Genomic DNA, 23,094 nt, shown 5'->3' with positions numbered 1-23,094 from the left:
TACTATCTGAAAAATAGAATGTAGGAGGGCGAAGGAGGATGCAGAGAGACCAGTTAGGAGGCAACTGCAGGAGTCCAGGGTGAGACAAAATGGTTGCTTGGACTAAGGTGGTATTATGGAAGTAGTAAGAAGTGGTTGAAGTCAGAATATAGTTTGAAGGAAAGGCAAAACAACAGGGCTTGTCAATGGAGTGAAGGTGAACCATACTGGAAAAAGATGAGACAAGGATAAGACCTAGACTTTTGGCCTCAGCAACAAAGTACAAGGAGGTGCCATTTAATGAGAGGGAGTTGTTAAGGGGAGGAAAGAGTTTGGTGGTGGGTACCCAGAGTTAACTTGGTGGGTCAGTTAGACACCCGTGTGGAGACATGATCGGGGAGACGTAGGGGAGGGAGGCTTGGGTTTGTCACCAGTTTACGGACCCAGTTTAAAGTCCTGCAGTAGATGAGATGATCAAATAGAGGATTGTAAATAGAAAAATAGCCAAGGGCAGAGCTTTGTAGAGCTTAACAATTAAAGGTCAAGTTGAAAAGGGATAGCGGGCAGAGGAGACTGAGAAGGAATAACTGTGGGTAGGAGGACAACCAGGCACTGATCCACAAGGAATAAGAAGGAGGGGTGATCATCTGCTCACTGGCACTGAAGGTCAAGTAAGACAAGGAAAGAGTTGGCCAGTGGCTTTGGCAAAGTGTAGCCCATTGACAACTTTGACATTCCAGGAGGAACACATTCTCTACACCTGTCATGTTGGCTGTCCTTGAATCTCTGGGCAAAAATCCCCAAGATTATGGAGCCTAGAGATGGCAGAGCCAACATTCAGACGGTCCTAGGTTTGAACCTTGGATCTGCCCATAGCTGTGTGACCTGGGGCAGTTACTATCCCTCCTTGAACCTCATTTTCCCCATCTATGAAATGGGAGTGACAGTGCTCACAACTTGAGGCAAGGATTGAATGAAATAATAAGTAAAAACATAAAGCAGCAAATGCTTAGGAGGTAGTAGATATTTTTATTATTTTTTTTTAAATAAAGACCAGATCTCACTCCGTCATCCAGGTTGAAGTGCAGTGATATGATCATAGTTCACTGTAACTTCGACCTCCTGGGCTCAAGAGATCCTCCTGCCTCAGCCACCCAAGTAGCTAGAATGACAGGCATGCACCATCATGCCTGGTGGATTTTTTATTTTTAGTAGGGATGGGGGTCTCACTACGTTGCCCACGCTGGTCTTGAACTCCTGGCCTCAAGTGATCCTCCTACCTTGGCCTACAAAAGTGCTGAGATTACAGGCATAAGCCACAGTGCCTGGCCTATTATTTTAACTTTTATATATTTTAAAAAAACATTGTTAGCTCAAGAGTGATACCTATATTTCTGAGAAAAATCTGACCTAATTTTGAGCAGAGCTTTATTAATGCCAGGGAATCTGACGGGAAATTCTTTGAGGGTTAAAACATTTTTTTCCCTGTGGCACCCCAAATGCCCAGCATGTAAGTGGATTTAATCTGATCAGGTCAATCCCTGTTCTGAGCAGTTTTATATTGCTCCCTGGGAAGAGACCTAGATCCCTGCCTGGGCTCACAAGACCGGGTAATCTAACCCCACCCACCTGTGCTGCCTGGTCACACACCATACTCCCCCCAACCACCACGACTCTCGATTCCCGACAGCACTCTACTTGGTCCATGCACTAGGGGGCGCCGCACATTCTACCTCCCCTATGCTCTCCCTTCCCTGTCCTTTTCCCTGTGTTAATTTCTTCTTGTCTCCTGGGGCAATAGATACTTCACCAGGAAGCCCTTCCTGAATTTCTGGACCAGGTCGATTCCTTTCTTAGAGGCTACCAGAGCCTCTGTGCCTTTCCTTCCTGGCACTTAGCTTGTTTCTGGTCATACATTTTTGGTGCACATGTTAGTTTAACACCTGACTTCATCACTAGATTCTAAGCACACGGAGCCGGAACTGATCTGTTTTGCTCACCACTGTGTGCCCTGTGTTGATCCCAGGGCCTGGCACACAGTAGGCAGGCAACACATAATTGTAGACGAGTGAGTGGGTATTTAACGCAATGATGCATGAACAGATGGCTTTCCTTTTGTAGAGCAATGCAGGTGTCTCCAAAAGGTTGTTGGAAAGGCAAATATAATACCAAGTTTTATTCCATTTACTTTAATTACAATACGAAGGAGAATAAATCTTGCCCTTGAAATGTAATAAAGGTCCACTTTAAAATCTCAACTGTCTTTTTCACTGGCTTAGTTTTTAAAATGATAATTTCCTGATAAGCCATAAATAATACCACTTAAAATAGATTCCTGACTTGGCTCGGCCACTAACTAGCTGCTGATCGTAGACAGGTCACTTACACTCTGCATGTCACCATTTACGGTGTATGGTTCTTGTGGGGCTCTGGGTCGATGGCACGAGAGCCCTTTGAAAGTAAGGTCTTTTTTATTATCCATTATTCTCAGTCTTATTAATAATAAGAAGGAACAGGCTGCGTGCCAGAGATAGTTGAGTAGATTTGCAGGGCTGTAGGATTAAGGCCGCAGAGAAAAATGAAAAGAAATGAAATTGGTTGAGAAATATTTAAGAGGAGTGTTGGGAAATGAAGGGTGGAGGGGACCAGAGACAATAACGGCTGGGGGTTTATGTCTATTGGGCTGAGCAAAAAGATGGGGCTGTTGGTGACCTGAATAAATCACTCTCATGGCCAAATTCTTAGAAGCTGCCTAGGGAAGGAGAGAAAGGAATAAACTCCTTGGCTCACTGTGTGGTGGCAGAGGAGAGATGCCCGGCGACTCCCAGGTGACCTTGGCTGATCAGGGCTGTGGCTCCGAGGTCAGGGAGGCTGGCAGCTATTGGTGGGAAGGGTGAAGCTGTTGCCCACCAGGCAAATTATGCTGCCCAGCACAGCCTGAGCTCCACCACTAGAAGGGGACACAGATGCCCACAGACATGGGAGGAGGAGCAAAGCCAGCAGGGCAGGGAGGGGAGGGGTGTGCAATCCAAGCCTTCAGGGCTGGGCAGGAAATGGGAAGAATTGGGCAGCCCAGAGGGGATGGGGTCCTGAAGGCCCAGCCCAGTTAAAGGGCAGTAGCACCTCAGCAACAAGTAGCTGGTATATTGTGTGAGGATGTGCCACCCACTGTCACTATCCAGCTTTTCCAGAGAGATTGTCCGTCCTGGGTTTTAAATATGGAACCATGCCATTTGCAGAAAAACAGAAACCAACCAAACAAACAACAGCAACAAAATCTCTGTAGGCCAACAGGACAGTCTGATGGCTATGCGTGGGCTGCTCTTTTGTGATCTCATTTGATGCCCCATTTGGGGGCTCCATCTTTGCCCTTCCCCTTCCAGGGTGGGGATGGAGGAGACAATTTGACTTTGTGGGAAAGGGTCCTGTAAGCTCACCTGACCCATCTTCCATCTTTAAGAAGACCCCTAGAAGTGAACACACACAGAGTAAAATGTCAGCTCACCATAGGTGCTATGAATAAAGGCAATGCAGGATAATGGGGAGAGAGAGTGATGGAGGCATTTATTTTTGGTTGGATGACCAGGAGAGGTCTCTGTGTCCTCCCTTCTCCCAAGCTCTCAGAGGTTTACCAAGATTTTACCAGGTTTCCCTGGCCTTACTCATAGGTGCTAATGAGTAGCTGGGGGTTGGCTGAGTAGCTGTACTAATCCAAAAGGGTTTCCCTTCCACCCTCTGTATCCCTGGCCTTGGAATTAGCCTCAGCTCCAGCCAAGGAAGCAGGTGCAAAGCCGAAATCCTGATTAAGAGTAAGTATTTTTGCCCCTACAGCTGGAAGCAGCTGGCCGCTGAGTTTGGGACGAGAGGAGCTGCATGCTGCAGGACAGCAGGTGGGGGAGGGGAGGAAGCAGGAGCCACCAGCTCCTGGCCATGGTTGTACATCTCCTGCTCAGCCTTACTTGGAGGGGAATAGACAGACATAAGGGACGCAGTAAGTTAGGGCAGGTCCTGCAGCCTCACATATGTCTCCTCTCCCCCAGGTCTCCCTGCCTGAAATCTTATCATCAGACAGTAACTTTTCTGAAAGCTGCAGTGGCATCTCTAAATCTCTTTTTTTCCAAGAGAGAAAACTGTGAGAGTTGTAATGCTTCCCATCTCAAAGAGAAAGAGGGTTCTCACCGTGAGCTGCAAGGCCCTCTGTGATATGCAGCCCCAACTCACAGGATGGCTACATAATTTTGGGGGTCCAGAACAAAATGACAAATTGGCCCGCAGCATTATTGCCATCTCCCCGAGCACGGGGATTTCTGTCTTTTTGTTTTGGCTTGATGATGGCTCTATCTCCAGTGCCTGGAACCTGATAGAGGCTTACTATTTTGTTGTCGATATTGAAGAAAAGCACAGTGTTTGAGTCATGATGTGGATCTATTGGTAGGACTTCTTTTAACATTTATTAAACTTTTACGGCATTGGGCTAAGGAAGTGGGGTTTCAGCCCTGGCTGCACAGGGGAATTGCCCCAGCAATTCTTAAAAATCCCAATGCCAGACTTTACTTTGGACTAGTTATGTCGGAATCTAGAGGGGGCGGGTGAGGGGACATCAGCATGTTCAAGCTTCCCAGCTGATTTCAATGTGCAGCCAAGTTTGAGGACCAGTGCACTGGCTCAATCACACTTGTTCTCAGTGGCTGTTGTGCATTGTTAGGCAGCTTGTTAACTGCTCAGAGGTCCAGGGCCATTTTCAGATTTTCCAGATTGTTAAATTTGGGAAGGAGGTCTGTCCTGTTAATAAGGTCCCCAGGGAATTTTTGCTTACTCCAAAGTTTGCAAACTTAAATCATGCTCAATCCTATGATTGTATTCATTTTACAGACAGGATAAAAGAGGCAGAGAGAAGTTAAGTAATCTGTCCAAGGTAACAAGGTAGGTAACTGGCAGAACCAGGATTTGAACCTAAGGCTACTGAGCTTACCTATTAGCTCCTCTCCTTTTTCTTTGTGACAAAAACCTAAGTGTGCTTCAGGAGCTGGTTGTGAAAATAAAGATAAGGTTAGGTGCAGTGGTTCATGCCTGTAATTCCAGCACTTTGGGAGGCCAGTGTGGGAGGATCACTTGAGCTGAGGAGTTTGAGACCAGCCTGGGCATCATAACCTAGTAAGACCCCCACCGCATCTCTACAAATAATAAAAAAGATAAGGAGGATATGCATGTAATATTGTATGTTTTAAAGATGGAGAAGTCGGTATTACCATTCCATAGTGAGGAAACAGGACCAACTTGGTGAACTAACTCCCACTTCCAGGGTCTTTGGGCCTTTAAGAGGCAGAGCTGGGATTCCAGATGTGGGTCATTTTCTCCAGACTCTCAGGTTCTGCAAGTGAATCATTCAACACCTGAGTCATCCCGGCATCCATGTTGATTGGCGCCTGATAGGCCCATAACCAATAATGAGAAAGTGATTGGCGGGGCGGGAAGGCTGGTCAGGTGAGTGGGTGAACCAGTGAGGGAGTGAAGGGGTCCAGGTAGCTCACTTGCCTGTTTCCTGGATTCATTCTATTTTTCAAGTAGAGTTGGATCACTAGAGGGCGATATCGGACAAGAGAAAGAAGAATTCTTCACTGTTGTTTCTAGGACTGGTGAAGATAATACATCTGTAGCCGTGGATTTAAACCAAAAAGGGAGACTGTAATTTACAGAGCAGTTAGTGAGCATTGCTTTCCCCTGGGCTTGCAGGCTGATGAGAACCTTTCTCAAGCCCCATTAACACATTGGGCCACTCCAGACCTTTCTAGGCTTAAAACCAACAGGGCAAAGGGGAGAGGAGGGAAATCTTGGTTGGCCTGAAAAGTGGATGTTTGTAGATAATAGGAGGTTTTAGAAAAAGACATTTTGTAGCCTCCCAGACTTTTACGACATTGATGGAAGTTAATGTTTCAAGAAATGGTATTATAATGAAGTTGTATGCTGAATTAATTTTCCATAAATAAGACCATACATTTCCACAGATTGCTTTTCTGCCATATCATGGGAGTGTGTGCTCTTGGTGGATGAGTGTTCTCTCTCCTTCCTCCACCTGCCCCCTCTTCTCTCCATGAGCTTTAGAGTAAACGCGATCTGGGTGTCTCCACTGGTTGTGTGGCCTTGAGTAAGTCACTTAAATCTTCTGAATCTCAGAGTCATCAGTGATGACATTGCAGGTTTGTCCTGAGGTTTAAACAGAGAACATGTGGGCCTCCTTGGAACTTCCTTCAGGTTCCTGTTTCTTTGTCTTCTCTTCTCTGCTTTTCCAGTAAGCACCAAAAGTTCTGATGTCAAAAGAGCAGTGAAGTCTTTACTGAGAATTCACCAGTTGGCCCTCCCTGGGGCCATCGCTAACCCCAAGATGTGCATTTTAGAAGCTATGAGCATTGGAGGCGGCCCCTAAGGAATGAATTTCAAGTGAAAGCCTTTTAGACTCAACACCTACTTAGTGCTAATAATTACAATGAAAATAACTCCTATTGAGCGCATATAATGTACTAAGCATTGTGCTGAAGGTTTTATTGGTCCTACCTCCCTTAATCCTTGCCACAAACCTTATGAGGTAGGTGTTTCATTATGTCCTTTTTACAGATGGGGAAACTGAGGATCAGAGAACTTAAGTAATCTAGCTGAGGTCACACAACTATTAAGTAGCAAAGCTGGAGTCAAACCCAGATGTGATTCCAAAGCTTATGGTCAGGAAGAGGGCTAAAAATAACATACGTGTATCATTCACCCTGTGCCTGGGCGACTTCCATAGAAAAGTTGTATGTCCAGGATACTGGAAGGAAGAGGAAGCCACGCATGATAGAAACACCTGGAAACACTTCCTAGAAGTGGTGTCATTTGAGCAGGGCCCTGAGGATTAGTCTGGGTTCTGGCAGGCAGAGATGAGGAAGGAAGAGAGTGTTAGAGGAACCACCAAATGCAAAGACAAGGAGACTGGAGAGCATGGGGTTTGTTTTTGGGATGTGGATGTATCCAGTAATGTGTTACCAAACAAGTATAAGGGGTGCTAGCTATCATTATTTGCATTTTACACATTAGGAAAATGAGGCACAGAGAGGGTAACTGATTTGGCCAAGGTCACACAGCCAAGTGGCAGAGCTGGGATTTAAACTGCCATCTCTCTGACTCCACTTCTGTAGGGTGGAGAGCACATATGGATCTCAACTCAGTCACAACTAAGAGAAAGGCTCTAGTACCTGCGGCTTTTGGGGGCAATCCCAAGGCCAGCAGCCCAGCCATACCAGAGGTTCACACACCAATAGCGCCCGCACACCCCCACCTGGAAATGTAGTGGGGAGAACAGTGGGACAGGACAATGTTCAAGTTCTGAGACACCAACAGTAAGAATCGACCTTTGCACCACACCCAGCTTTCTTCTCAGTTTCACCTTAGGATCAGCCTACTCTCTCACATTCTTTTACATTTCATAATTACTGCTCGTTAACCATGTGCCAGACCCTTAAACAACATGGAGGCATGAGGTTGGCTTAGAAACCTGTGGGAGGTCACGTAGTGAGCAAGTGGCAGATGGAGGATTCAGGCCTGGCCTGGGCTGCTCACCACAGTGCTGTTCCCCTCTCTTGGGGTAAAGAGCAGGGAACAGATGAGGAGATGGGCTCCTGTGAAGCCCGCCCTGCTTCGCCTAATGGCCCCACAAGGCAGCTAGTCATAGGTGAGTCTCAGGAGGTCTGAATAGCTTACCAGGGCTGGTGGAGCCAACACAGGAGACCAGATCCTGACCCTCCCTGCTGCCCCACATCCACCTGCCCTCAGAGTCTCCAGGCCACCACTTCTCCTCCAGCCCATCCCGAGGCAGCAGTTGCCGATGGACCCTGAGCGTCCGTAACACCACCACAGCGAAGGTGCTGGCCTCAGGTTCTTGTTACCTGAGAATCTGCCTGCAGGGGACAGGGACCCCAGGCCACTGGTAGTTCTGTTTATGTGGGTTTTAGACTCAATGAAGTCATGGCTGTTTTCATTCTATGGACAGAGACTGCCTTGACTCTAGAGGGACATTTATAGGGCCCCAGGCAATATCCACAGATGGGCCAGATGCTGATGTTGGCAGACACACAGAAATCCTGTTTGAGAAAGGTAACGTATAAAGGGCACCAGAGGGGATTCCCTGCTGTGGAATTAAGAGGAGTCACCAAGGTAGTGATGAGAGTGGAGACTCATCTCCATGTGTTTGTGGAGGAAAGAAGGGAGTGTATGTGTATTTATTCATTAATTTATTCATATCTATTCACTCAGCAGACATACGCGGGGAACCTATTATGTACCAAAGAATGTGTCAGGCGTCAAAGAAATATCAGGGTACAGAACAGAGCGAATTTTTGCCCTCACAGATCCTCTCACTGTGCTGGTGATGATGGACATTAGGGAAGAGGAACAGCCGACGAGCACATAAATCAAATACCTAAGTTAGGTGATGGCGGCAAGTGACACAGATGGAAACGAACGAGGGGAGGAGCTGGGAGGTCTGGTGGGTGGAATTTGTCTGGAATGGACCATCATTCTTGCTCCAAAAGGAGCTAGAATTTGGTTCTTTTTCTCCTAAAGAAATGGGTCTTGATTTAGAGAACCACGATTCACTCCTCAAAGGTAATGTGCAGGCTAAGCTCCAGTATCTCAGCGGAGAATGCTTAGAGCCAAAATGACATGAGAGTGGTTTATATTGGCTCCTCATAGAGTCAGTGCACTCTCAGCTGATGGGGTAAGGGAGGTGGTTTGTACCCAGAAACCTGGGTCCATTGTCCTAAGGTAGGGATGGGAGCAGCACTTCCAGGAGCAAGTGTGGGTGAAGACCAGAATGTTCTGGTGTTCTATCACACTGTAGGGTGACTATGTCAACAATAAGGTATTTTATATGTCAAAGTAGCTAGAAGAGAGGATTTTGAATGTTCCCCACTACAAAGAAACAAGAGATGCTGTCAGGGATGGGTACACTAGTTACCCTGAGCTGATGATTACACAATGTGTACATGTATCAAAACATCACATTGTACCCTGTAAATATGTACAATCATTATGCATCAATTTTTTTAAAGACCAAAATGAATATGTGCCACTGTGCCATAGGTTACCTGTAAGGTACAGGGCTTCTTGCTGTCTGTTGTGGAAGCAGTCGGGCCTTTTCACGACTCCCAGTGAAATGGCGAGGAGTTTTGGGGCTCAGTTTTTCTGAAACAAAGATATGGGCCCAGAGTGTGACCGCAGCCCAGAATGTTGTACATGTTAAAGTGTGGCCTTGGTGCATGAATTAAATTTGAATCAGCTGCCTTCTGTTTAGGGCCTATAAACCTCCCCTTCTTTCAAAGTCTCTGGTGGCCAAAGAAACACAGATTTATGAGAGAGTGGCTTTGCTTTTTAAACTTAAGCCCTCAAAAGGGGACTTCCCTGGGAATCTCTCTTAAGACATTTCTGAACTTAGTTTTTTTTAAAAAAAATACTAAATATAATCAATTTTGAATTATTTGAATTATTTTCATTAATTGCCAGTCATCCAAAAGAACTGAGCACCTTTTAGGTACCAGACACTGTTCTAGGCACAGGTGTGAGCAAGATACATGGTCCCTGTCCTTATGTAGTGTACAGATGGACCAGATGCTGATGTTGGCACACACACATAAATCCTCCTGTTTGGAGAAAGGTAAGGTATAAAGGGCACTAGAGGGGATCCCTCAGCAGGGAATCCCCCCCTGGACACAGAGTAAATGGGTAGTCATAACATGGGGCTCTGAGAGGGGAAGGAGGGGGTGTTTTAGGAGATACTTAAAGATAAAGGTCAGGGATGGCTTCCTGGAGGAAGGAGTTAGCTGGATGAAGAGTTGTGGGAACAGCATAGATGTCCAGGTGAGAGAGGGGCTGGCCTGGAGTGGAGAGGGCATGGAGTGCACAGCTAGAGCGTCATAAACTGGGGAGGGCGATTTAGGGAGGTGATGGAGAGAGATGCTAGGGCTGTCAGAGCAAAGTATCACTGACTGGGTGGTTAAAACAACAGAAATTTATGTTCTCATCATTCTGGAGGCAGGAAGTTCGAGATCAAGGTGTTAGCTAGGTTGGTTTCTCCTGAGGCCTCTCTCCTTGGGCAGTCATTGCCATTTTGCTCTTTGTCTTCACTGGGCTTCACTCTGTGCATGTCTGTATCCTTATTTTCTTTTTGTATGAAGGCATCAGGCATATTGAATTAGGGGCCTCCACTTACAACCTCATTTGAGCTTAATTACCCTGTTAAAGACTCTATCTCCAAATACAGTCATGTTCTAAAGTACTGGAGGCTGGGACTTTCAATATATGAATTTTGTGGAACACAATTCAGCCTGTAACAGATGTATAGTCACTGGATCAAGCAAGGCGTTGGAACCACGTTAAGAAGTGTGGACTTTGTCTGGAAGGCAAGGGGGAGTCACTGAAGAGTCTTACACAGAGTGGCAATGCTCATGTTTGCATTTGGCAGAGATCTTACAGCAGTGAGGGGAAACTTGTAGAAGGATAGAGTTGGGTTCAGAAGCTATGAGGATGTTGTCTAAGACAACTCTTGGCAGAGGGAGATTAGGAGGTCGAAACTACAGGAACTGTGATGGGTCACTCCTCAGGGTCAGGGCAGGGGAGTGTCAAGGTGAGCTGGAGTTCTGGTTTGGGCCACTGGGTACACCATGGAAATCTTCCCTGAGAATCGTAGTCTGGGTGAGGGGGAGGAGATGAATCCAACATTAGGGAGGCATGCTGAGTTTCAGGGCCCTGTGGGAAATCTGAGTGGGGCCGGTCTCAAGCTCCGGAAATAATTCTGGGTTCGAGATATGGATTTAGGACTCATTAGCTTGGATGGTAATTGAGGCCATGGAAATGGATGCAGGAGGGGGGATAGACATGAGTTTGAATATTCAGAAAGGAGCTGGCAACTCTTCTTACTGATGCTAGAGATGTGTGTGTACCCAGAATGACTAACACCTCCACTCATATGAAGGCCCAGTTAATCTTCAAGACCACGTTTTCCTCTCTGAGGAACCATTGGGATCCTGGGGTAAGAGAGGGTCTTGGGTCTCCTGGGCATTTGCTCCCTTCCCAAGATCTGAGGACATTTAATTAATTTTGATACTTAATGAGTCACTGGTTGCCTTCCCAGCTGAGTCAGCCAAGGTACCCCTCCTGGGAAGCACAAGCCAGGCAGTTCCAACCACTGGCCTTGTTTGTCAGAGGGACGGGGCGAGAGAATGGGGTGTGACTTCCCAGACTAGCAAGCTGTAGTGTCTGACTACATGGAGGCAAGGAAAGACACCAGTGTACAAAAGGTATTTGCTTGGCTTAAGGGTGTGTGATGCATATTTTTGGTAGTAGTAGCAGATTTGTCTTTTTAAGATGTCTTTTTTGAGCCACTTTTAAAATAACAACAGCTGAAATTTATAGAATCCTCACCAGCTTCCAGACAATGTGCTAAGCATTTTACCTGCATTGTCTCAATTCATCCTTACAAGCAAGCACTGTAGTTATTCCCATGGTACTAAGGACATGATAGAAGTCACACGATATGACTTTTGAGGCTACGACATGAAAGCATCTACCTGGCTCTCTCACTTGTCTCAGGATGTATGCCTAGGGAGCCACAAGCCAACATGTGAAATGTCTGGTTACCTTGCAGATGCTATGCTAGAGAGAGCATGTGGAGAGACTCCACAGAGAGTGATGTCCAAGGATCCTCTGCTGTTCCTGCCTTTGAGCCAACCCAGCTGATGCCAGTAGAGCAGAGATGAGCTGTCCCCACCAAGTCCTGCGAAGATTGCAGATTTGTGAACAAGTAAGTGTTTTTGCTTGAAGCCTTTATGTTTTTGGGTGCTTGATCATGTAGCCCTAGGGCTAACTGAAACATAGTTGGAAGTGACGAGATTCAAGGTCATATAGCTGCTTAGGGGAAGAACAAAGAAAGTATACTCTCCTTGCATTCAAAGCCTAGTTCTTCAATTTGCTTGCGGTGTGACCTTTGGCAAGCTACTGAACCTCTCTGTTCCTCAGTTTTCTCATCTGTATGATAGGGATGAAGATGGTATTTGTTCAGAAGGTAGTGATGAAAATAAATATGTCATTCTTGGCATGTAGGAAAAACCTAGTAAGTAGCTGGGTTGGGGTTTCAATTCTGGCAGTCTAACCCTAGACTCCTAACTGGCAAGCTCAAGTCCAGAACAGTCCCACCAATCCCTGAAAAGAAGGCCAGACAGCAATATCCCAGGTACTCCTATTTTTTACCCCATAGGGTGTGATTCTGAGTTCTCCTTGGCCGCCCTCCTCTGTTCAGTGGGCCTTGATACATGATTCTCTGAACTGAAGGCCGCACCATCACTCCTCTCTGTTTAGTGCAGCCCAAGATTACACTGGCTTTTTTGGCAGTCACATCACATTGTTGACTCATTCTGAGCTGGCAGTCAAAATCCTAAGTGTTTTTGTCACATGTGCTAGCATCAAGCTGCATTCCTTCCCTTCTAGGATTGGTGCAGTTGGAGTTTTTAAAAATCCAACCACAGAATCGTCTAGCTTATTAGATTTTGCTCATTGTGGTAGCGTGCCTAGGAAAGAATCCAGATGAACTCCTCTCCTGGGTTCTTGGAGATACCCTGTATCCTTTTAATAGACCTTTCTTTTTTTTCTGAAGTCTGCTTGGATGGCTTACTGGTACTTGCAACACAAAAAGTAAGCCATAGACTGACTTCCGGGTGGTCTGCGCGCAGGAAAAAAGGAGGTGTGGCAGGTGTGCTATGATAGAGGGCAGAGAACGCAGATGCCAGGAGCGTGTGCCGGGTGCCATGTCCCAGCCATGGCAGACCTTGCTGTGGATCATGACTCTCTTTGTGCTGAGTCAGGAAATGGCCTCTACTTTGATTAGCTGTCACCTGAGTAGGACAGAGCTGAGGACAAAGGACAGAGCTGAGGACAGAGACTGCTTTCAAAGTTGACCCTGGCATCATTAATCAAGCTTCTACCTCACTGGTTGTTCAGATGGTTCCCAATTCCCCCAAATGTGCTGCCATCTCACCCTCATTTTCTCAGCTTGCCCACAAAGATAAAATGATATTTTTTATCAAGTGTCATTTCTTGCTGAACTTAGAGAACTATGAGCTCTCTTAAGTGGTCGCATCCCTTGATTCTGCTACTCCGGCGATACTGTGTACAGTGCTTGCTGAGCCAGTCACTGGGTGGTCTGTGGTGCCACAGAGGGCAGGTGGGTCAGAGTGGACTGAAGAAAGTATCAGAGTCTGATGGACCTCACTTCTGCAGTCAGTGGGGGATTTTCCCAGGTGCTTTAGCTCAGGAAACATGGTGCTCAGTAGAATGCACCCTGGGCATCTATAGTTCTCTGCATAGCTCTTGGGCAATACAGAAGCACAGTGCTGACTCAAGCAGAGCCTGAGCCATCTCTACACACTTTTCCACCTTGTCCTTGCGTCCTACAGATTAGGTCCTAATTGATCTCTATTCTCCCTCCCCCCTTACTCTCCAGCCTAGGGACATCTTTCTATTCTGGGAATAGGATGCCTTACCTTTACTCCACTTACATTCTCTCAGATATGTTGTTTGTGCATGTAGCCATCCTATTTGCCTGTGCTTAAGCCCTTGAAGCTCAAAATTAATCATTAGCTTCTTTTTTTGGTCCCCCCTTGCTTTCTCTTATGTCAGCTGTTCCTTGAGGGAACGAAGGCAGACTGCTGGGCGAAACGCAAAAAGGGGAACAGCCCAGGGGTATAAGGACATTGTAGAATAAAGAGCATATTGGTTAATAGCTTAGAAATGTTATCCCTCTAGACAAGTATCAGAAAGTTGCTCAAGCTTGCTCAGCAAATTATGGGAACTGATTGTAAGAGGCAGCTTATGGAAGCTAGCGTTGGAAATGGCTGATTGGACCGAAGTGGAACAGGCGCCCGGGGGACATGCTCTCACAGTTTCTCACGTCTTCAGGTGCCATAGTCTCTCGTCTCTGGCTCTTCTGAATCTCTGCCTCGCCTCTTCTCTCTCTGGACTGGCTTTCACTGCATTGGTGGACGTGTGACATGAGGATACTCAGCCCTCCCCATGGCCCAATTGCCCATAGCCCAATTGTACCCATTAGAAAAGCTGCCCCTTCAAGAAATATTGTAATTGCCCTCTGCCAGGAGACTGAGTTAAAAACACACAAATAAGCGAGGACCGTACATGCTCAGTAGCCCACTGCTGCATGTTTGTATGCAGTGATGGCAAGTGTGACCTGGAGCTCTGGCCTCTGCTTATCCTCAGAATCGGCCGGCAGAGGAGGAACATTCTTGAGCCTCAGTACCCAAAGAAGGGGAAACTCATTGGCCCAGCTTAGACCCAGTGTCTGCCTACCTGTGGTTTAGTCAGCTGTGATCGGGGGCAGGAGACACCTGAAGGAGCGTACCTTGGCTGTGTAGGTGGCAGACATCCCACAGTGCTCATGTAGGGGGGTTAATCGCATTAACTCTGGGTATTTCTTTGGCATCCCCCAACTAATTTTACCATAATATTTACAATATTGAATTAGTACATCTAAGAATAAAAGTTCTTTGACAGAACTCACATGGTAGTTGCTTTTTGGACTAAACTGCTCTGCAGGTCACCTAATGTACATGTATTATCATCCACTATTGTTGCTTCAATTGTATGTATCCACTTTCACGTCACTTCCCAGGTAAACCTTACTTCCCCCTGTAGAAAACATGGTTCACTCAAACGAAGTAAATAAAGGGGCTTTCCCCAAAAGTGTGGGCAGAATTAAGGGAATCTGACAAGGAAAGTAGGAGCTAAGAAGGCCTGGCAGCCATTCGCCCTGCTAAGCTAGAACAGGCTGTGGAGGGAGCAGTTACTGGGGCCAGGAGAAGGTGGTGGTAGCTGCAGGGATGTAGGTCAGGGAACCTCATGGGACCTGTAGCCTCATGCAGAGGGAAGCAGCCAACTTATAGCCACCTGTGAGGGAGGGAGCTAGGCAAATAAATGCCTCCACCTTGTTCTCCTTCTCTTCTCCAGTCTCCTGCCAGTGCCCCCACTGGTTAAATCTAGCTCAGGGCCAGTGGACAAAAGATCCTGTTTCGGATGCATAAGTGTGATCCTTGTAGGGGTGCAAAAAAGGATAGAAATAGGTGGAAAATAGATCTGGGAGTGGCAAATGGAAACTATCCAGCATGTTCCAAGTTGCATTCCTCTGTGATATGCCTTCCCAGACCACTTCACTGCCTCATCGTAATGCTCATTCCAGTCTGTCATATCTCCTGAAAGATTAGGCACGCAGAGCATATGCCTCATGGAGTGTAAGGACTGTGTCTGACTTGTCATTGCTGTACGCCCAGAGCCTACCCCTGCGTCTGATTGTCAATGATGTGTAATGGAGCTTGGAACATGAATGGGCGCATGTCTGATGTTCCCACGTGAACATTCTTTGGGAGCCCTTTGGGAACAGTGAATCTCCCAGTACCCTACTTGGATACAATAAGGACTATTTAGTGAAAGAACATTCACAGTTGAGCGAATGGATGAATTCTAAGGGTGGATCACTTTATCATTTAAAAAATACCTGAATGTCAATCTGTTGATACCAAGTTTACATCAGAATTCAACCTCAAATTAATCAGCTTCCATTCGGATCTGTTCCTTTCTTGGAGACATGGTAGCATATATGTGCCTCATTTCCTCCTGCTTTGTATCCATATCCTCTTGGTCTGGTGGCACAGCCTCCATTTCTTCACAAGCAACCTGGGATGGTTAGCTTAGGTCCCCAGCCCAACCCTACTCAAGGGATGAGCTCCGACTAAGATGGTGACAAACAGGCTGTCCTGGGATTTTGCCTCTCGAAACCGTGGATCATGTGCCGCTCCTCTCCTTCTGCTTTGTTTCTTTTTGGCTTAAGTTAAGCAGAGGTGGTATTTATTGCTTGTATTCAAAGAACTCATATACTCAGACACCAGGAGGAGAGTTCCAGAATTATCAGGCTATATGGTGGCATGGTTAAGATCTTGAGCATTGCAGCTACATTACTTGCGTTTAAATCCCAGTTCTGCCATTTTATGTCTGTGTGACCCTAGGCAAGTTACTTATGTTCTCTGTGCCTCAGATTCCTGATCTTCAAAGTGGAAACATTAGCTGAGATAAAGCATGCAAACACTCTTAAAACAGTTCCTAGTACATGGTGAACATGCAGTACATATTATCAGGGTTTTGACCATCCAAGCAACTTGAGAAGAAAAAAAAATGATGGAAGTATACTTCTTTAAACAAAAAGAAAAAAAAATCACAGATCATGGAATAAATCGGAATGAAATCAATGATTTTTCAAGGGCTGCTATGTCTTCCTACCCACTCTGATGTGGGTTAGATACAGAGAAAAAAGAATCTGGAGCTGTTTCCAAAGGTGGCATTTAAACATGAGCTTGTGCCTTTTTATTTTTCAAGAAAAATCAGAGGCCAGTGGCTATATCTGCTGTTCTCTATTTCTTTTCTGGGAAAGTTCATGAGTTCTTGGCCCCAAATAAGCTTAGTTCTCTACCGCTTCCCACAAGGAAATTAAATTTTCAGGTCCTGCACAAAAAGTTTAGTTATCGCTAATATAATCATTGGTGCTGTCACTGTTGGTCTGTAGGAGCCGAGTGGAAGGATGGAATTTGACAGCAATAAAAAATTCTCCCTCTGCCTCTGCTCTCAGACACTTGGATACACATTAACACATGTGTGCACAATGTGACACACATGCTCAGGCACACACATGCACAACCACACACACCCATAAACAAAGGGATGGCTTTTCCAGAGACAGTTACCGTGAGTGATTTTTTTATCCTGAGTGTTATCCTGAGTGATTTTTAGTAAACTAAACCCATTCAGTATTTTGGGGGTACCCACTTAGCCAGAGCTGGGCATGGAGAAGCAGGGAAGAAGTTGTTGCTCTAGGCTTGATCAAAGCTGCAGTCCTGGTCCTGCTTTCTAGGAGATTCTGAAACGGTGTTTTGAGGGAGAGAGACTCCTGCCAGTATCAAATAAAAGGTAGGTTGTGAAAAGGTTATGCGAGAGGTTAAAAAGTTGGCTTTGCTTTCGTTCTTTAATTTTTAATGTTACTCTGGAGGAGTTTCACAGACTCTCAGTCTAGTTTTGGAACCAACCAGACTGGTTCTGCATTGGTCTGGATTTAAATACTGGATTTGCTGCTTATGAGGGGTGACACTTACTGAGCCTTGGTTTCCTAGTCTGTGAACAAGGTATGAATGACACCTATCTATATGTGCTAAGATTGCATCTGCTGGAAGTCACAGAGATCAGATGGCAGTGACTTAACCAAATAGGAGTTTGTTTTTCTCATGTAATAAGTAGTTCAGAGGTGAGCAAGCCAGGGTTGGTACCACTGTTCCAGGGGCTCATCAAGGACACAGGCTCCCAAAATCTTCCAGAGCCACAGATGGCTTCCCTGGTTGTAGTCAGGATAAAGGGGAATGGACAAATTGGCAGGAAGCTGAAGATGTGAGCCAGCCACATCCATCCCCCTTTGGAGAGCTTTCTAGAAAGCCCCACTCACTGACTGTATCTTATACTTTGTTGAACACACTATGTCAAGATGACCAACACTACCTGCAGAAAAAGCTAGGATATCAAGTATTTTAACTGAACATGTAGTTGCCTCAAACAAAATAGAAGTCCTGTCACAAAGGAGGAAGAAGAGACTCCAGCAGTATCTGCCTCATGATATTGGGAAGGTTGTTGAGGAGACTCTGTGAGACAATTTATGTCAAACTCTTGGCCCAATGCCTAACATGTGGTGACTATTATTATTAGCTGGGACTCTCCCCATTGTCTTCTCAACACAGCCTCCTCAGTGTTCAGGGACTCCCCCTGCCATCAGCCACCTCCTGTCTGAATCTAAGTTATGCTCATGACTCAGGCCATCTCATCTCCTCCAGAAAGTCTCCCCTCACCTCTGTGGTCCTCAAAGATATCACCTGCTATTTTAAAAACCTGTAGCATGAAATGACTATTATGACCCAAATGTAATTTCAAACATATTTCCTAGTATGAATAGATTTATATCTCTGTGTTTATTATTTTCTCACAACTAGGTTACAAGTATCTTGATGGCAGAAATTACATTTTATTCCTACACTTCTGCCACTAAGCTCTGATTACTGGTTCTTACGCATCTCAGATGCCCACACTGAGTAGATTACAGAACATTCTGAGGTAGCTAGCTTTCGTTTAATTTGCTGTTGGACTGAAATGTGGTGTGTCAGGGGTTTGTTCATGTATGTGCAATAATGAATCCTGCTCTTTTGGGCATTTACTGTTTTCTAAACATTTTTTGAATTTTTGTTGATATATAATGGGGTACATATGATATTTTGTTTCATGCATCAAATGTGTAATAATTGAGTCAGGGTATTTAGGGTTTCCATCACCTTGAGTATTTGTCACTTCTGTGTATTGGGAAAATTTTAATTCCTCTCTTCTAGCTATTCTGAAACATATAATACATTGTTGTTAATTGTAGTTACCCTACTCTGCTATAAAACAGAACTTACTCTAACTCAGGAATGGAAAACCAAACACCATGTGTTCTCACTTATAAGTGGGAGCTAAGCTATGAGGATGCAAAAGCATAAGAATGATATAATGGACTTTGGAGACTTAAGGGGAAGGGAGAGAGAGGGGTGAGGGATGAAAGGCTTCATATTGGGCAAAGACTACTGCTTGAGGGACAGGCGCACCAAGGGCATTCGCTGTTCTATGTACATTGATTTTGGAAGCTCAGATAGCCAAGGTGTGGTCTAGTAAGTGTATACCAGGGTGACCCTCAGAACAAAGAGGAATTAAACATGAGATTTAGGCTAGGCGCAGTGGCTCACACCTGTAATCTCAGCACTGGAAGACAGAGGCAAGTGGAACCCCTGAAGTCAGGAGTTTGAGACCAGCCTGGCCAACCTGGCGAAACCCCGTTTCTACTAAAAATTCAAAAAGTAGCCGGGTGCAGTGGTGGGTGTCTGTAATCCCAGCTACTCAGGAGGCCGAAGCAGGGAGAATTGCTTGAACCTGGAAGGCAGAGGTTGCAGTGAACCGAGATTATGCCACTGCACTCCAGCCTGTGTGACCAGCTCCAGACTGGAGCAAGACTCTGTCTTAAACAAACAAACAAACAAAATGTGAAGTTTAGAATGCCCATCTGGAAGCGTTATTTCATTCATTCACTCATTCACTCATCCGCCAACTACATGCCCGACATACGCTAGGCACAGTTCTGAGTGTAGCCCTCCTGCTGCTGTGTCACCTCCCATAGCTTCTTCCCATCTCAAGGTAAGAGGAGCACCTTTGATCAGCAATACTCACTTTCTTCTGATTTTGACTCAATGGTACTTCCCCCGCACCCATCAATTTCAAGACCATTTCCTAAATCTGACTTAGCCACTTGATTTCATGGAGTGCCCTGTCAAATAATTGTGAAAGAAGAACATGAAGCAGGACTATTGTGGGTGGGAAAGCCCCATTACTTACCTGCCCCTTTTCTAGCCAACTCATATCCTGGTCCCTTGGGGATCCCCAGATGAAGTACCAGCACCCCCTCTCTCCATCCTTCACTACTTCAGTGGAAAGAAAAGAACTTATCTTCAGGAAGATTGGATTTTATTCCTCAAAATGAATGAATTCAGCAAAGAATTTCTGAGCTCTTGTTATGTGTAAGGTACTGTGCTTGCATGGGTGATGAGAACACAGCTATATTAACAAATCAATCAAGTAACTGATTAAATATTAGACTGTGCTAGCTGATGAGGATACTCTAATCTTCATAAGACTGACAGAGCACTTTCTATGTGCCAGGCCCCATGCTTACTGTCTTATGTACATTTTCTCCCTGCATCCTCTGAGGATTCACACAACACTCTGAACAGGTCGAAGATGGAATGATTATCCTCTACTTGCCCCTTGTCTCCTGGTTTGTATAGAACCCATCAAGGAGTTGGAGAGGACTGGAGATCTAAAAACAGAATCTAAATTCTGGGAAGAGACCACTTGTCTGTTGGGGTGTCCCATGCCCACATAAGGTGGCCTCAGTCGAGCAGTATGCTGGCATTTTGAGTGGAAAGGATCTGAGATATATTCCCCTGTACTCTGCCTCTGAGTATACCTCAGGTCAAATGGGTATGCATGAGATCTGAAAATGTCCCATACCTTGTGGTAGAGGAGAGGAAGATAGTTAAGAAGTCAGAACCAGTTATTTGCATGGGATCATTGTGATGTGGTTTGAGGGGACACTGTGGCAGTCTTAGTGTGGATGAGCACAAAGTTGGGGCTCAGAGAGACAGCACAACAGGATCAGCAGAACCAAGTAGAGGCTGAGTCACAGGGAGGACAATCTACATTTACTGTGCCTCTGTCACATCAGCTGTGGACACTTTAGAATTGTGTGTGATGAGGAAAAAAACTGATGCCCAGCCATGACATCGGGTGTTACCTAGACCAACCAGGACTACAGGTACTACCTGGAACAGATGCCCTTCTCAAGGAAGGGGAGAACAAGTCAGAAGGGTATAACAAGTCTTCCAGGAACTTAATTTTGCTCCAGGGGATACAAGAAGGAGAAAGGCGGGAGAGAACTTCAATTCAAATGAATAAATTACTCAAAATAGGTGGGCTTTAATCTCTTGTGATGGTGTTATCTTGATGTAAAAAGATTGATTTGATTTTTTTCTGTGTCACTCATAGAAACAGTGTTTTCAGAGTTGTAACTGTGAATTTTATACCCACAACAGGAGTTTAGGTAAAAATATTCTCAACTATTTTCTTTTCTAATCTTTTACTCTTGGCTTCCTTCTCAGAGCACTTCCTTATAACCTGAAGCGCCTGCCAGGAACAAGGTAGATCTTAAACCTATGAATAATGGCTGAGGTTTCATCCTTAGACTGCATGATTTCCCCAGGGAGTACATATTTATATTCATCTTTTAATCAATAGAGAAACCAGAGGATGACTCATTGTCTCAGAGAGGAAGAGGAAGTCATGGTGTCCTTAACTAGAGTCCCTCTGGGTTTTGGTTTCTACTCGGTGGGGTTGCAGCAGCCCTGTGAGGAATGCATGAGGGAAGGGGGCAAAAGGTGCTGGGAAGAGAGATGGCGACTATTTGGACAAAGGGCTCTTCCTGTCAGTGGCTTCGTCTCCACCCAGACCCAGGCTCCAGTTCAGAAGTTCAGTCCCTTCTCCAACACCCACGCCCAGATTCACATGCCGATACTCAAAGCTATTCCCTCATCACCAGGGCTGGGAGGGACCCTGCCTGCAAGCCCTTTCCTCTTCTAGATGCTGAAAGAAGGAATTACAGAAAACAAACAAAACAATGGCAACACTATGGAGACAGTAAAAAGACCAGTGGTTACTAGGGGTTAGTCTGAAGAGAGTAATAAGTAAGCACAGTACAGAGAATTTTTAGGGCAGTGAAACTACCATGCATGAGACTATAATGGTAGATGCATGTCATCATATGTTTGTCCAAATCCGCAGAACATACACCAAGGGTGAACCCTAGTGTGGTAGTCTCTTGAGGTTTGCTTTTCAAGGTTTCAGTGACCTGTGATCAACCGTGGTCCAAAAATATTAAACAAAAATTGCAGAAATAAACAATTTGCAAGTTTTAAATTGCATACCATTCTGAGTGGTGTGGATGAAATCTCGAACCATCCTGCTCTGTCCTACCTGGGACTTAAATCTTTCCTTGGTCCAGCATATCCACACTATCTATGCTACCACTTGTTAGGTCTGAAAAACATGGTATGTATGTGGTTCAGTACTATCCCAGGTTTCAGGCATTCACTGGGGGTCTTGGAACTAGTCCTTGGGGATAAACGGGGACTACTGTATAAATTATGGACTTTGGGTGATGATGTGTCAATGGGGGTTCATCAGTTGTAACCAATGCACCGCTCTGGTGGGAGATGTTGATAACACAGGAGGCTATGCTTGTGTTGGGAGCAGAGGGTATGTGGGATATTCTGTACCTTCCTTTCAATTTTGCTATGAACCTAAAACTACTCTAAAAGATTAAAGCTTTAAACAACAGCAACAGTGATCTATCCTATAGAAAGCAGTGAGGGGCAGCTTCATCCTTCCCTTTCTTGGAGCATAAATGGAATTTTATTTTTTTTTAACCAATGAGGTAGCTGAGGAAATTGAAATGGAGAGATCCTCATGGTGTTGGTTCAGCTTATGGAAACTCAATATACCAACTTACAAACCAGATCATTAGGAGGTGATTATTTATTTTATAGGCAACTGCATCACTTTAACACAGGATCCCTATAAGCAGTAATTCCCTAGGGCATTTAAGAATTTGCTAATAGATCATGACTATTTTAGAGAAGGCAGAGGCAGGCAGAAAACCAGTTTGGAGCTGTCAACTGCTATAGTTCTGGGAGAAGTAAAGAAAAAAGATGAAGTACCTCTGAAATCCAGTAAATCAATAAGAAAACAGGATGGATTTCCCAAATTCAATTTATACACAACTTTTTATAGCATTATAAATACAGGCCGGGAGTGGTGGCTCACGCCTGTAATCCTAGCACTTTGGGAGGCTGAGGTGGGCAGATTGCCTGAGCTCAGGAGTTTGAGACCAGCCTGGGCAACACAGTGAAACCCTGTCACTACTAAAATGCCGAAGAAATTAGCCGGGTGTGGGGACACGCACCTGTACTCCCAGCTTTTTGGGAAACTGTGGCAGGAGAATTCTTTGAACCCAGGAGGCAGAGATTGCAGTGAGCCGAGATTGCACCACTGCACTCCAGCCTGGGCGATGGAGTGAGACTCCGTCTCTCCAAAAATAAAAATAAATGAATAAATAACTTATTATAAATGCTGAACTAGACAGTTTATTTACACAAATCCTCCTAACAGCCATGAGAGGTAGCTCTTAGTCTCCTCATTTTATAGATGAATAAACTGAGACCTAGGATAGGGAAAAAAACTTATCAAAGGTCACAGATGTTTCACGTTAATATTATTGTACTCCATAATCTCAACTGTGTGTGTGTGTCTCTTTTTTTTTTTTTTTTTTTTTTTTTTGGGAGCATGAGGAACCAAGCACAA

At 45.2% G+C, this 23,094-nt stretch overlaps 1 long non-coding RNA gene across 1 annotated transcript in view; it reads left to right on the top strand.

Annotated features, from left to right (window-relative positions):
- The window catches only part of LOC116537415, a 237,305-nt gene that overhangs the window by 100,577 nt on the left and 113,634 nt on the right, over positions 1-23,094 (top strand). The window contains exon 9 of the long non-coding RNA XR_004263118.1: positions 11,651-11,806. This is a non-coding gene — a long non-coding RNA (uncharacterized LOC116537415). The remainder of the gene's footprint in view (positions 1-11,650; positions 11,807-23,094) is intronic.

The sequence above is a fragment of the Sapajus apella genome, unplaced genomic scaffold (assembly GCF_009761245.1).
Source record: "Sapajus apella isolate SASKATOON/1434 unplaced genomic scaffold, GSC_monkey_1.0 scaffold110, whole genome shotgun sequence".
NCBI classification, from domain to species: Eukaryota; Metazoa; Chordata; class Mammalia; order Primates; family Cebidae; genus Sapajus; species Sapajus apella.
Note: the sequence above shows the minus strand (reverse complement) of the source record. Positions and strands in the feature narration are given on the sequence as shown.